This window comes from Cervus canadensis, chromosome 11 (assembly GCF_019320065.1).
Source record: "Cervus canadensis isolate Bull #8, Minnesota chromosome 11, ASM1932006v1, whole genome shotgun sequence".
Lineage (NCBI taxonomy): Eukaryota > Metazoa > Chordata > Mammalia > Artiodactyla > Cervidae > Cervus > Cervus canadensis.
In genome coordinates this window covers 15812085-15828548 of record NC_057396.1, presented here as the reverse complement: position 1 = coordinate 15828548, position 16464 = coordinate 15812085, and the positions used below count along the sequence as shown (strand labels likewise).

The 16464-nt window shown below is 38.3% G+C and overlaps 1 protein-coding gene across 3 annotated transcripts in view; it reads left to right on the top strand.

The window, feature by feature from the left end:
• Window positions 1-16464, top strand: part of EXPH5 (exophilin 5) — a 92736-nt gene that overhangs the window by 23103 nt on the left and 53169 nt on the right. The window lies entirely within an intron of this gene.

The window sequence follows — 16464 nt, the reverse complement described above, 5'->3', positions numbered from 1 at the left end:
AATTATGACTTGTTAATGCTTCCATTGAATCAAATCTACATAACAAACTACTTGAACTTTAATATCTAGCTGGAATATGTAAAAAAGGAAAATCTATTCATGTCAATATTAGAAACAAAAGTCCTAAGGGAAAAGGCTGATGTTTCTGTATTGTGGGAAACCGCTGGCTTGCTAGGGCATTCTGTCAATTGAATTCCTTTCCTCCTCCTCCTCCCCAGAGATCTATTCACTGTTGGTAACTTCTGCTGAATGTTCGCTAATTTTTAGCAATCTTTTGCATGGAAAATGAGATTTAGGTTAACTGTTTATATTTTTTCTGTGTATGATAAATAGCAGAGCAGCACAAAATCACTTCTGATAAAACTTCTGTCTTATCAGAAGATATGGAGAAAGAGTTACACATCACTTTCTCCATATCTCAGGCTTTCAGCTGAATCTGCTGCATCAGGGAGCTGTCACTAGCTGTGTAAATGATAGGCTGGAGGCCACAAAAAGAAATCTTTAGCTTCTCCTCCAAAGCTTGTTCTCTACATGAGAGCAGAGGAGTCTCCACAAGACTTGCATGATCTTAGTATTGAAATTTATGGGTATATGTACAAAAGAATTGAGAGAATTTCAGGTAATTCTTTATAATCCAATAACCAGGACAGTATTAAAAATATTAATAGATAATGATTGATCTCATGAGTAAATTTGGATAATCTCTCTTGATGTAAGGCCAGCAAATGTAAACTCCCTATGACCATTTAAAATAAACAAAAAAAACAAAGTTCTTAACTTTCCTACTTCAAATCCTTTGCTCAGATTACTTTCTGCCAATGATGGTCTGCATGCATCCTCCTTCCCTGGCTCTATACACACACACACACACAATCACCCTGTACCTACTGTCCAAACCATTCCATCATTCACTGGGGATTGAGCTTCACTAGTAAGGAGCTTCACCATGGATCCAGACTCTGCCCTAACAGGGCTTATTCTCCAATCTGTATTATACCTGTCTTTTAAGACCCACTTTCAGGAATGTTTTTCCAGCCTGTAGCCAGAATTAATCTTATCTTTCTTTATGATCCCAAACCAAGAGTCTTGGTTTTCTATTATGTGATTGTGCTATAGTAAGAAATACATATTTATATATTTGGTCTTCGTCCAAAGTTCCTGGCACTGAATGTCTAAAACCCTTGATATTTCCTGGGTGGCAGGGGTGAGAGGATTATTTTCTTGTTATTCGTTATAAGCTCCTTTCAACCACCTGAGTTTACCTAATGCAGTAGCTCTTGGAGGATGGGAGTTAGTTGTGAGAGGCACCAGTCATGTGATGAGAAGGCTGGAAATTTTAGCCATCCCCCTAGTTGCCCCCCACCCCGCCTTAATCACCATGGCTGGTGATTTAATTAGTCATGCCTACATAATGAAGCCTCCATAAAACAATAAACAGCAAAGTTCAGAGAGCTTCTGGGTTGGTGAACAAGAATGCCTTTGCATGCTGGGAGGGTGGCATATTCTAAACTCCGTGGGGACAGAAGCTTCTGAGTTCAGGACCCTTCTGGATCTTGTCATACGTGTCTCTTCATCTGGCTATTTATTTGTATCCTTTAAAATATCCTTTGTCATAAGTTGATGATAGTAAGTAAACTATTTACCTGGGTTCTGTAAGCTGTTCTAATAAATTGTCAACCCTAAAGAGGGGATTTTGGGAACCCCCAATTTACAGCCAATCAGTCAGAAGTCCTGGAAGTCTGGACATGAGGTTGGTGTCTGAAGTTAGTTTTGTGGGAATGAGCCCTTGACTTGTGGGTTCTGCACTAGCTCAAGGTTGTTATTGTCAGAAGTGTGGTGAATAGAGAATCTATTGGGTCTATATCACAGCTATTTTTGTGTGTATCTATTCCCACTGTTAGATCTTAAATTTCCTAGTGTCTTCAAATCATTCTTGCAAATTTAGATTCTCATTATAGTTTAATTGAATTCTTTTTTTCTCCACTCAAAGAATATTTTTCAAACATTTAGCTAACAGCCAGCCCTGGTTCTTTCAAACATTTAGCTAAGAACCAACCCAGCTTTTTGGTCATTCGACCAAAAAAAGAAAAAATGTGTAAGGAAGGGCATTGCAGACAGAAGAGGAACTTGGAAAACGGCCCACAGAGCATGACAAAGAGTTTGGGACGGCTGGCACATAGGGTTTAAAGGAGAGTGTGATGGAAAACTAGTCCAGATAGGTAATTGTGCGATCTGATCATAGAGTTTTACAGATGCGGAGAATGAGACACAGAGATGTTATTTGATCAGCCCCAGCAACAAAGGGCTCAGAACCCATCATCTGATTGTCCCCACCATCCAAGCCCAGCACTTTTATATAAGCGCAGACAGTGAGGTTATTGCAACCATGCCAGTCTGAGGCGACTGGCTGGGAAAAGATGAAGATAGCACTGGAGAGTATCTGTGGAGAAATGTCTGGGCATTGAGCCACATGATGCTTCTCTTTGTACTTCCACAGAAGCAAGAGCAATAGGAGGCAAACAACCAAGAAATTAGGTGCAGTGAAGACAGCAGCTTGCACTGCTCTATGGCATGTCATAGTGGCCAACTTGAGCTCCATGTATGATACACAGACTGGTCTGTGAGCTACACTTTGAAGCAAACACCAAGAATTACTGCTCTGCCATTCTTTTGGCCTTTGCCTTGAGTTTAAAAGAACTAATATTTTCAATGACACCTGTTAATTACAAATGATAAGCAAAGGTGTTGAGCAGGTAAGTCATTAAAAATGACACACAGCCTATAAACATATGAAATTAAGTTCAACCCTCTCCAATAATCAAAGAAAAATTTTTGTGAAAAAATACTTTTTCCTTATTAGATATCAGATTATCAAGACTAATAATAACAATAATAACTAATGTTGGCAAGAATATGGGATAATTAGTACAGATATAGAGTCTGCTGATTGGAGAAAAATTTGGTATAAGCTTTCCACACAGCAATTTGTCAATATGTTTTGTTAGTCATTAAGGGGTGCTCATCCTTTCTGGCAATTCTACGTCAAGGAAATTTATCCAAAGAAATTCATCAGAGAGGTGCACAATGCTAGGTTGGCATTATGTTCACTTCAACATTATGGCTGTGAAAAATTAGAAACAACTCACGTATCTAATATTAGGGAAGTTGGTACATACCCTCTGGCATAAAGACAAAATGGTGAAAGGATACTGATGTAGTGCAACATTCTTAATATAATGCTAAGTGGGACATGCTGGCTACAAAAAAAAAAAAAGTATTTGTAGTTTAAAAACATTTTTAAAAAACACATACATGTATAATAGGCATGTTGAGCAATGAAGACTCACATAATAAAATCAGAAAACACCTTTAGTTTTGCCTTGAAATGCCACTGAATAACAACGTGGGCTGTCCCATGATTTTTTTGCCCACTCTCAGGTGAGAAGCATCCTTTGGTCACTTGAGGACACAGCACACAGCCTCGATTCAATATGATGGTTAGATTGTCCAGTCCCTGACGAATTCCAGTGTCTTTCAGAGAGCAGCCGTTTCCCCCGGCACAGCCACAGCTTGCGGCAGTAAGAAGCGTTTGAGCCTATCTTACCCTGTAAGCCTCTCCCCTCCACCCGCTCCGAGTTGGCTCTTGACCATTCCAGAGCTGAAACAGAGAGTGGATGGAAGGAGAGGTACATGGTTGGGTGGGGATGGGGTGCATGTTAGAAAGCTCTTGCTTGCCTGGGATAGCGGTAGCGTGGCTTCACGCTTTGTGAAGCTGCGCCGACGTTTAAATTTGCTTCTTGTGGGCTCAGGTGGGGTTTTCATGCTGTCCTCTCCTGATGCGGTGATGTGCGCTCCCCTGCTCTCTGCCAACTCCTCCATGTCCCTAGGAATCCTGTGACTCACTCACAGCCTTTCTACTAAGAGCTCTTCACCTCCTGAGCCAACTCTCACGGACTCGAATGAAGACAACCTCGTTCCCCCGCAGCCTCTCCTGTGGCCCAGGTCTTATCTATGGGAAACGCATAGAACTGTTTGTGCGTGAGAAACTGGAAGTAATGACTGAGCAATCTCTCTTCCGTCTCCCTTAACTTCCCTCGTTCTGGGCTGGCTGGCCCCAGTTTCTCAAATTCCTGCTTCTCAGGCAGGAGTTGATACCAATTGTCCTTTCCCCAAAATTCTAAGGGACATACATTAAGCTCTTTCAGTGGTACTGTTGAAGTCTATCTTTAAAAGAAAACGACTCAGTCTCTCTGCTCTTCTGAACCAGTGTGGGTGGGTAAGGGGACCTGTTACCCTACCATGAGATCCACTCTCTTTAACAGAGTTTTCAGTACACAGTACAGTGTTGTTATCTACAGCCAGTGTTATACAGCAGACCTCTAGAATTTATTCACTCATGAATAAATGAAGTTTTATACCTTTAATTAGCAACTCCTTATCTCCCCTTCCCCCAGGCCCTGGCAACCATTATTCTATTCTTTGCTTTTATGAGTTCAACTATTTTAGAAACCTCATGTACCTGGAATCATGCATTATCTGTCCTTCTGTGACTGGTTTACTTCATTTGCTTGTTTCATAATGTCCTCAAAGTTCATCCATGTTGCATATTGCAGGATTTCCTTCTTTTTTATGGCTGAATAATATTCTATTATATGTCTATACCACATTTTCTTTTACCAGTTCATTTATGGATGGGCATTTAGATTGTTTCTACATATTGGCCATTGTGAATAATGCTGCAGTGAACATGGGAGTGCTAATATTTTTTTCTAGATTCTGATTTCAATTACTTTGGGTCAATACCCAGAAGTTGGATTGCTAGATCATGTGATAATTCTATTTTTTTTTATTTTTTGAGCAACCTCCATGCTGTTTTCCATAGTAACTACACCATTGTGGATTCCCGTCAGTAGTGCACAAGGGTTGCAATTTCTCTACATCCTTGCCAACACTTGTCTATTGTTACTACTACCACCATCTCTACTATTATTACCACCAACACCACCACCACCACTACTACTACAATGGCCGTCCTAACAGGTGTGAGGCGATATCTCAGTGTGGTTTTAATTTGCATTTGCCTGATGATTGTTGACATTGAGATTCTTTTTATATACTTATAATTCACTTGTATGCCTTCTTTGGAGAAATGTCTATTCAAGACATTAGCCCATTTTATTTTTTTGTTTTTTTTTCCCATTTATTTTTATTAGTTGGAGGCTAATTACTTTACAATATTGTAGTGGTTTTTGCCATACATTGACATGAATCAGCCATGGATTTACATGTGTTCCCCATTACGATCCCCCCTCCCACCTCCCTCCCCATCCCATCCCTCTGGGTCTTCCCAGTGCACCAACCCCAAGCACTTGTCTCATGCATCCAACCTGGGCTGGTGATCTGTTTCACCCTTGATAATATACATGTTTCGATGCTGTTCTCTGGAAACATCCCAACCTCGCCTTCTCCCACAGAGTCCAAAAGTCTGTTCTGTACATCTGTGTCTCTTTTTCTGTTTTTCATATAGGGTTATTGTTACCATCTTTCTAAATTCCATATATATGCGTTAGTATACTGTATTGGTCTTTATCTTTCTGGCTTACTTCACTCTGTATAATGGGCTCCAGTTTCATCCATCTCATTAGAACTGATTCAAATAATTCTTTTTAATGGCTGAGTAATATTCCATGGTGTATATGTACCACAGCTTCCTTATCCATTCGTCTGCTGATGGGCATCTAGGTTGCTTCCATGTCCTGGCTATTATAAACAGTGCTGCGATGAACATTGGGGTGCACGTGTCTCTTTCAGATCTGGTTTCCTCAGTGTGTATGCCCAGAAGTGGGATTGCTGGGTCATATGGCAGTTCTATTTCCAGTTTTTTAAGAAATCTCCACACTGTTCTCCATAGTGGCTGTACTAGTTTGCATTCCCTCCAACAGTGTAAGAGGGTTCCCTTTTCTCCACACCCTCTCCAACATTTATTGCTTGTAGACTTTTGGATAGCAGCCATCCTGACTGGCGTGTAATGGTACCTCATTGTGGTTTTGATTTGCATTTCTCTAATAATGAGTGATGTTGAACATCTTTTCATGTGTTTGTTAGCCATCTGTATGTCTTCTTTGGAGAAATGTCTGTTTAGTTCTTTGGCCCATTTTTGAATTGGGTCATTTATTTTTCTGGAATTGAGCTGCAGGAGTTGCTTGTATATTTTTGAGATTAATCCTTTGTCTGTTTCTTCATTTGTTATTATTTTCTCCCAATCTGAGGGCTGTCTTTTCAGCTTACTTATAGTTTCCTTTGTTGTGCAAAAGCTTTTAAGTTTCATTAGGTCCCATTTGTTTAGTTTTGCTTTTATTTCCAATATTCTGGGAGGGGGGTCATAGAGGATCTTGCTGTGATTTATGTCGGAGAGTGTTTTGCCTATGTTCTCCTCTAGGAGTTTTATAGTTTCTGGTCTTACATTTAGATCTTTAATCCATTTGAGTTTATTTTTGTGTATGGTGTTAGAAAGTGTTCTAGTTTCATTCTTTTACAAGTGGTTGACCAGTTTTCCCAGCACCACTTGTTAAAGAGGTTGTCTTTTTTCCATTGTATATTCTTGCCTCCTTTGTCAAAGATAAGGTGTCCATAGGTTCGTGGATTTATCTGTGGACATTAGCCCATTTAAAAATTAGATTATTAGGGTTTTTGCTATTGAGTTTTAGGAGTTACTTATATATCTTTTCATACTGTTCATGGGGTTCTCAAGGCAAGAATACTGAAGTGGTTTGCTATACTTTTCTCCAGTGGACCACGTTTTGTCATGCCCTAACTACCAGGGACATGACCTTCAGCCAACAACAGTATATCTTAGAAATTTTAATCCTTTATCAGAAATATAACTTGTACATATTTTTTCCTATTCCATAGGTTACTTTATCAACCTACTGATTGTTTCCTTTGCTGTGCAGAAGATGTTTATTTTGATAAAGTCTTTCTTGTCTACTTTTGCTTTTGTTGGCTATATTTATATTTTGTTGGCTTTTGGTGCCATATCCATGAAATCATATCACACGTCCTGTTGTCAAAATATATTGCAAAGCTACAGTAATTAAAACAGTATGATACTGGTGTAAAGGTATACATATAGACCAATGGAACAGAACAAAGAGCCCAGAGATAAATCTATGCATATATGTTAACAAGAGTGTCAAGAATACACAAGGTACAAAGCATAGATAGTCTGTTCAATAAATGATGTTGGGAAAACTGGATATCCACATGCAAAAGGATGAAATTGAACCCTTGCCTTACGGCATACACAAAAATCAACTCAAAATCAACTCAAATGGCTTACATGTAAGACAGGAAACTATAAAAGTAGAAGAAAACATAAGATAAAGTCTTTGGCTTTTTTTTTTTTTGCTTTGTTATTATAAATCCTACCAGGCAAATTCTCCTTACTAGTCTTCTCACAATTCACTTGGGTATGTGCAATCTGTTGCTTTCGTGGCTCAGCTAAAACTGAGACAGGCCAAGTCCCACTGTAACATCCTGTTACCCCTGCTTTAAAATGCTCAATGGACATATGCACACACAGCAGTGTCTCTGGTTGTGGAAACTGAATGACGTTTTTCCCCCCAAGCTTTTCTGCAATTTTCAAGTTTTCTGAACTGAGTGTAATTTCACTATAGTAATTAAAAAAAAAAACAACCTGAACTTAAAAATTATATAATAGCAAATCAAAGTCAGTTTTGTTGACATTTGAAATTTCCTGCCCGCACCCTTGTAAACAGTTTCCTACATGTTGCTATGGCTGGCTGTTTTCATTATACTCTTTTAGATGACAAGGAGCTTGCTCTAATTTATCTTAAGTGATGACTGACACTCTGTTGTAAGTCTGCAGTGGGGAAGTAAGGAAAAAACTGGCTCACCCTGTACAACCAGTCCTTGGGAATGGACACAGTGATTACAACATAGCAACATTCTGGTGCCCATCCACCAAGCTGAAAAGCTACCAGACTTGTGGCTCAGCTACTTTGCTCTGCTTTTCCCCGGTCACATTCATGGCCACCGTTGATTTTCTTCTTGTCACCTTCCTTTCTGCTGCACGGCTTCTGCCTATTCCAGATTCTGTTGCTTCATGGCTTCTACTCCTGGTATTGCTTAACACCCTCTCACTGTGTATCTCAGTCTTTGTGTCCCTTTAGTTTGTTTTACATGTAATAATGATTTCAAGACATATGAAGAAGAAGGATGTGATTAATCACTTTCCAAAATAGAACACATCAGTTAGACAGCATTCTTGCTAATGTTTAGCTTTGGGGTCAAGCATAAATCCCTGATTTAGTTGATTAGGGCCAGGAATGTGAAGAATTTTGAATCACATGACCCAAAGCACAGCAACTACCCATGACTATTTTGCTATAAGTGCAACAGGCTCCCAACACATCATGGACTGCCTGTATGCTAGAAGAGCGGTCTATGTCTCTCGGACATATCTACCACCATGTTTAATTCATTTCCTCTATGGCTTGAGTCCTATTTTTGGATATCAGTAAAACGTCCACTCCACAATTTACAAAGCAAAACAAGAGGTAGGAAACCAGATAGCTAGATTTCTTTTTCTATGCTATACATTATTTCATCATACCCTACCTAAAAGAAAACAAGCATTTTTGCAAAGTCAAAGTGATTCAAAACCAAACAGAGAATAACTTTTAAAATCTAAGGTAATTGTTAATAAAGAATAGGCCATACCCGTCTACAATACCAAGTAAAAAGTTCTTTTCATTTTGACCACTAATTGTTTACAGATTGAGAACAGTTCTGTACCTCTTCTTGATACACTGAGACATATTCGTGTAAAGTACATAATAGCTTCTGATGGTGTGTTTCCCTGGTGGCTCAGATGGTAAAGAATCCGCCTGCAATGTGGGAGACCTGGGTTCGATCCCTGGGTTGGGACGATCCCCTGGAGAAGGGAATAGCTACCCACTCCAGTAGTCTGGCCCGGAGAATTCCATGGACAGAGGAGCCTGACAGGCTACAGTCCACAGGGTCGCAAAGATTTGGACATGACTGAGCAATTTTCACTTCATTTCACTTCAGCCTCTGATGTACAATGTCATTTTTATTGTGGAACAAAGCTTCATTTAGGCCTTTTCTCCAAAGACCTCTGAGATTTTATGATAAAGCATTTAATACATTACAAAGAATGATCACAATTTTTTTGTTATGAGAAAGAAAAATTTTAGACATTAGAATCTGAGTTAAAATGATAGTAAATAATGCATAATAACAGTATTGCTGATAAAATTCCTTTTACCTAAGTGTTAAGTTTCCATAAATAAGTTACATAATTTGGACTAGAGACAAATATCTGTACTGCTGGCATTGCTTCATTTCACCCCAGGTACTGATTTTGTTATGGAATAATTCTAGGAGTGCTTCTTAGGAGTATGTTTGGGTAAATAAGTGAAACTAAAGACAAAACTTAATAAGATCTTCTGAATAATACCATATGAAAGCAGACATAACTGACCATAATCATAATAATAATTATCATTAATAATATTCAGCACAAGGATTCAAGGGGAAATGTTCAAAGTAAAGCCCTTTGGGATGTGATTCTGCAGTAATTTCTGATGAAATGGGATGTTGGTTAGTCAGGTGAGTAGATGGAGGAAAGCCCGTTAAATCTAAGCTGATCATTGTGAGGCAAGTTTGCTAGGGAGGACTTGGAAAAGCAGCAGCCCTTTGGATGAAGGTTACTTCAAACTGTATTACAAATTGTAATCCAAACCAATGAACTTTAACTGATGTCCGTGTCAAACTTTCTTTGACTCCTCCAGTGGGTAATGGTTTGCAAATCATGGACTTTCTGAACCTCCATTATACCTGATGAGAACCCAGGGGCCATTCATGCTGGTGGCATTTAGGAAACCTCAAGCATTTTCTTAAAGTTCTGTGTCCCAAAGCAAAAACTGAATAACTGTTTGAGAACTATCTTTCTTTCCCCCTTGGCTTACTTATTTGGTCAGTATGTAAGAAGGGGTCTAGGGAAGAGAGTCTCATATAGTAACATTAAGTTCCTTAAAGTTAAAGCTACTTCCAAAATACTGGATTTGAGTTGATTTTCTAACATCTTTAAGCTTTTATGATACAGAGAATAAATTAGTCAAGTATGATAATTGTGGGTATTAATTACAGTGAAGGCAATATAGTCTTGCGACCATTCTGTCTGGATCCAGAATGAAACTATGGGGGCATCATTTTCTTGCGTAGAAAGAAAGAACTGCCTAGACTCCTGCCTAGGCTCCTCTAAGACCTACTTCAGCTCCTTTGAGACCATTTCTCTTTCTGTATTTTTTTCCTGTCAGGACACATTATAAGAATTAGCATTAAATTGTCTGAATATGAGAAAAAACATGCTCTGCCTTCTTACTCATGAAAATGGAGGAAGGAGGCACCAGATTTGCATGAGTACAGTTGTCTTGCTACATAACTAGCAGTGTAGAGAGTGTGGTCAGAATGTAGAGTTCGTTGTTTTGGGGAAGAAGCTATGAATAATATAAGAAACAAATCTAGATGTTGAGATCATATACTTTATCTATTGATCAGAATTTATTGGCTCTAACCTGCCTTGCAGTTGTCCTAGTAACATAACAGCCTTACAAGAGGCATTCATATCTGATTCTGTAGCTCTGAGCAACTTTCCTATACTTGTAAAACCATAACAGTCAACTTAATTAACAATTGCCTTACAAGTTCCAGTGGAAGATGTCTGAGCATCTGTGTAAAGAGAATAAGGGAGAAGCAAAGGCTATAAACTCTAGTTTTTAATTCTCTTGTATTCCTTTGTTGGGTTATTCAACAAATACTTCATCATTGTTTGCCGTGTGTTCAGAATGTCTGGCACTCTGCTTAGGGAGATGGCGATTCAGTGATAAGACACCCATTGTGGAAAAAAAGTTCAGAGACGAGTGAGCATTGATAATTCAGACTCTGGAAAACAACCTGGAGATAACTGTGTTCACTCAATACACGTTATGCTAGGTAGTAGGATCTGAGCCTAGGTGGAAGCCTAGCTCTTTCACTTACCACTGTATAACCACAGGCAAGATTTCTCATGCAGCCTTAGCATGATAAAATACTAGAAAGCACCCTTGAGAACATCTAGTTCAAATCCCTAATATAACAGAAGAAGAAATTCTGGTCCATAGAGAAGAAACAAATTCATATTCGTTTGTTCACCAAGAGCTTACTGAGCCCCTGCTCTATATCAGACATCATTCGAGAAGACAGGACAGGCAAGGTCTTTCCTTTTATGGATTATATTCTCATCAATAAAAAGTAAATAAATGAAGAAGATGATTTCATATGATGATAAATGAGATTAAGAAAAGTAAGCCAATTAATCTGATAGAAAGTGATTGTAGTTTTGGAGGGTCATGGAAGGCCTCTCTAAGGTTGTGACATTTTATCTAAGGCCTAAATGACACAAAGGAACCACCATGAGACAAAATAGCGAAGAGTATACCACGTGGAGGAAATGGCAAGTGACTTGCTGGAGGAACAGAAAGAAGGCTAAGTGCTGAGTGGTGGGGAGAGGAGGATGAGAAAATTGACAGAAAAGGCCAAGGGCCAGATACTGTACAGACTTGAAGACCATGGAGTTTGGAATTCTAAGCGTGATTGAAAGGTCCTGGAGAGACTGAGACAGGGAAGTGGAATGCATGATTTAACTCGCATTTTAAAACGTCACTCTGGCTGCTGTGTGGAAGCTGGATGGAGGGTCAGAGTGGAGGCACAGAGAGAAACAGGAGGTTCCTATGTTTGTCCTGGGGAGCGATGGTGGTGGCTTGGGCCAAGGAGGTGGCCATGGAAAGACTGTTAGAAAGGCTACAAATTTCAGGAAGGCTTGGATCTGTCTCTTTTGTGCACTTACATATCCCAGGCTTCCAGAACAGTGCCTGGAGCATAATATGTACTTTAAAAATATTAGTTGAATCATTGAATGAATAATCACTTTCTGAAGTTAGACTGCAATCAGGTTTAGAGAACTAAAAATATAGGTTCTTCTCAGTTCATGTATGTTTGCCTCAGTAGAGTTTCAAACAATAAATGTTCTTTAGACCTTCTACTAAAATTGATGCAGCATGCTTAGCAAATCGTGTGCCCAAGTCCTGGCATCAGCCAATGCATTCAGTGCAGTGTGAGGGCCGGTCCAGTGACATCAGTGAGTCTTACCCAGCACCCCTCACGCCCGATACCCCCACTGCTGTCTTGAGCATGGCATTTAGGCTTTTTGTGAAATCTGCAATGTGAGGTTTGGTTTTCTCACAATCCTACTATAAATTTAAGTGCAACTTGGAGATCCAAGAGGGGTGGGTGGCCCACAATAAAGAACTGATGCTTTTGAGTTTCTCTACAGGAAAAGGAAAAGCCTAAGGGAAATTCTCTTTACTGCCTGCTATCCACTTCTGTTGAGGAAGGAGATAACCCAAGTTCCACTCCCCAGTCTCCATCCATCCACCCCTTCCCTGCCTGTTCTGTCTTTGTGCAGATCACCCTCACTCAGCATTTCATTTGTGCCAGAACAGGTATATGGGCCTTACTTGCATTAACTCTCTTAATCCTCAGGAAAACCTCACGAGATATTGTTATTGCTTTTATCCCTTCTTTACAGATGGGAAAACAGAAGCAGAGAAAGTTTAAATCACACATTAATAAAGATCAGGGACTGCATTCCAACCAGTCAGTCTGACTTTAATTTAGCCTCTCAGTATTTTAGTTTCCTCATTTCTAGAATGAAATAAAAGTATCTTCCTCATAGAGTTCTTATAAAGATTAAATTAAGTAATCATGCCTGGCCTAGAATCATATAGTAATATATGTCATATATTATAATATAGGTAATATAAGTTAACATAAGTAATCATGTCTAGCCGAGAATCAGTATTGCACAAATCTTACCTGTGACTAAATTTTCTAGTGTTATCCCTATGGAAAAATTACTTTTTGCTTACGTGACTTTTTGGTTTTTATGTTTGTTTGTTTTTTATTTTAATTTCTTTTTTTAACACCAAAAACATTTTGTATTTGGTATAGCTGATTAAGAATGTTGTGATAGTTTCAAGTGAACAGCAAAGGGTTCAGCCATATGTGTATCCATTCTCCCCCAAACCCTGCTTCCATGCAGGCTGTCTCATACCATTGAGCAGAGTCCCGTGTGTTATACAATAGGTTTTCTTTTTGGTTATCCATTTTAAATATAGCAGTGTGTACATAACTTTCTTAAAGTCTCTCACTATCCTTCTCCCCAGCAACCATAAGTTCATTTTCTAAGTCTGCATTTCTCTTTCTGTTTTGTAAATAAGTTCATTTGTATCATTTCTTTTTAGATTCCACCTACAAGAAATATCATATGATAATTTCTCCTTCTCTGTCTGACTTACTTCACTCAGTATCACACTGTCTGGATCCATCCATGTTGCTGCAAATGGCATTATTTCAATCTTTTTAATGGCTGAGTAATATTCCATTGTGTATATGTACCACATCTTCTTTATCCATTCCTCTGTTGATGGACATTTTGGCTGTTTCCACGTCTTGGTTATTGAAAACAGTGCTGCAAAGAACATTGGGGTTCATATATCTCTTGGGGTCATGCTTTTCTCGGATATATGCCCAGGAGTGTGATCGTGGGGTCATACGGTAGCTCTATTTTTAGTTTTTTAAGGAACCTCCATACTATTCTCCATAGTAGTTGTACCAATTCACATTCCCACCAACAGTACAGGAGGGTTTCCTTCTCTCCACACCCTCTCCAGCATTTGTTGTTTGTGGAGTTTTTTATGATAGCCATTCTGACTGGTGTGAGGTGATATCTTATTTTAGTTTTGATTTGCATTTCTCTGACAACTAGCATTGTTGAACATCTTTTCATGTGCCTATTGGCCATGTGTATGTCCTCTTTGGAGAAATGTCTATTCAGGTCTTCTACCCATTTTTTGAGTGGTTTTTTGTGTTTTTTTTTTTTTTAATGCTATTAAACATCATAAGCTGTTTGTAAATTTTGGAGACTAGTCCCGTATCAGTCACATCATTTGAAAATATTTTCTACCAATCTGTGGGTTGTCTTTTCTTTTTGCTTATTGTTTCCTTTGCTGTTCAAAAGCTTTTGCGTTTAAGTAGGTTCCATTTGTCTATTTTTGCTTTTATTTCCATTCGGAGAGAGCATTGAAAAAGATGTTGCTGTGATTTATGTCAGAGAGTGTTCTCCCTGTATTTTCCTCTAGGAGTTTTATAGTGTCTGGTCTCACATTTAGGTCTTTAATCCACTTTGAGATTATTTTTGTCTATGGAGTAAGGAATGATCTAGTTTCATTTTTTTACACATGACTGTCCAGTTTTCCCAGCACCATTTCTTGAAGAGACTGTCTTCTAATATTGTATACAGTCTTGCCTCATCTATCATAGATTAATTGATCATAGGTACATGGGCTTATTTCTGGGTTCTCTATCCTGTTCTATTGATCTGTATTTCTATTTTTGTGCCAGAACCACACTGATTTCATGACTGTAGCTTTGTAATTTAGTCTGAAGTCAGGGAGCCTAATTGCTTCAGCTCTCTGTTTTTTCTTTGCTTTAGCTATTCAGGGTCTTTTGTGTCTCCATACAAATTTTGAGACTTTTTGTTCTATTTCTGTGAAAAATGCTACTGGTAATTTGATAGGGATTGCATTGAATCTGTAGATTGCCTTGGGTAGTATAGTCATTTTGATGATATTGATTCATCCAATTCATGAACATGGTATATCTTTCCATCTGTCTATGTCTTCTTTGATTTCTTTCATCAGCATCAGTTTTCAGAGTACAGGTATTTTGTCTCTTTAAGGTATGTTTATTCCAGGGTATTTTATTCTTTTTGAAGCAATGGTAAATGGAATTGTTTCTTGAATTTCTCTTTCTGATCTTTTGTTGTTAGTGTATAGAAATGCAACAGATTTCTGTGTATTAATTTTGTAACCTGCAACTTTACCAAAGTCATTGATGAGTTCTAGTAGTTTCCTGGTAGTGTCTTTAGGATCTTCTATGTATAGTAGCATGTTATCTGCAAAGAGTGACAGTTTTACTTCTTCTTTTTCAATTTGGATTCCCTTTATTTCTTTTTCTTCTCTTATTACTGTAGCTAGGACTTCCAAAACTATGTTGAGTAAAAGTGGTGAGAGTGGGCATCCTTGTCTTGTTCCAGATCTTAGCAGAATGCTTCCAGCTTTTCACCATTGAGTATGATATGCTAGATGTAGGTTTGTCATGTATGGCCTTTATTATGTTGAGGTATGTAGACTCTATGCCCACTTTCTGGAGAGTTTTTTTTTATTATTATTATAAATGGGTGCTGGATTTTGTCAAAAGCTTTTTCTGCATCTATTGAGATGACATTATGGTTTTTATTCTTCAATGTTTTGATGTACTGTATCACACTGATTTGCAGATGTTGAAAAATCCTTGCATCCCTGGGATGAATCCCACTTGATCATAGTATGTGATCTTTTTAATGTATTATTGGATATGGATTGCTAGTATTTTGTTGAGGATTTTTGCATCTATTCATCAGTGATATTTCCCTGTATTTTCTTTTTTGTGGTATCTTTGGCTTTGGTATCTGGTTGATGGTGGCCTCATAAAATGAATTGGGAGGTTTCTTCCCTCTGTGACTTTTTGGAAAAAGTTTCAGAAGTATAGGTGTTAACTCTTCTCTAATGTTTGATAAAATTCACCTGTGAAGCCATTGGTCCTGGACTTTTGTTTGCTGGGAAGTTTTCAATCACAGTTTCAATTTCAGTGCTTGTGATCAGTCTGTTCGTATTTTCTATTTCTTCCTGGTTCAGTCTAGGGAGACTGTACTTTCTAAGAATTTGTCCATTTCTTCCAGGTTGTCCATTTTATTGACATACACTTGTTCATAGTAGTCTCTTATGATCCTTGGAATTTCTGTGGGGTCAGTTGTAAATTCTCCATTTTCATTTCTAATTTTACTGACTTGAGTCCTCTCCCTTTTTTTCTTGATGAATCTGGCTAAAGGTTTATCAATTTTGTTTATCTTTACACAGAACCAGCTTTTAGTTTCATTGATCTTTTCAATTATTTTATTTGACTCTGTTTCATTTATTTCTGCTCTGATTTTTATGATTTCCTTCTTTCTACTAACTTTAGGTTTTGTTTGTTCTTGTTTCCCTACTTGTTTCAGGTATAAGGCTAGGATGTTTGTTGAGATTTTTCTCATTTCTTGAGGTAAGATTGTATTGCTATAAAGTTTCTTCTTAGAATGGCTTTAGCTGCATCCCATAAGTTTTGGACTATTGTGATTTCATTTTCATCTGTCTCTAGATTTTGTTTTTTACTTCTTTGATTTCTTCAGTGATTCAATGGTTGTTTAGTAGCATATTGTTTAGCTGCCATGAGTGTGTTTCT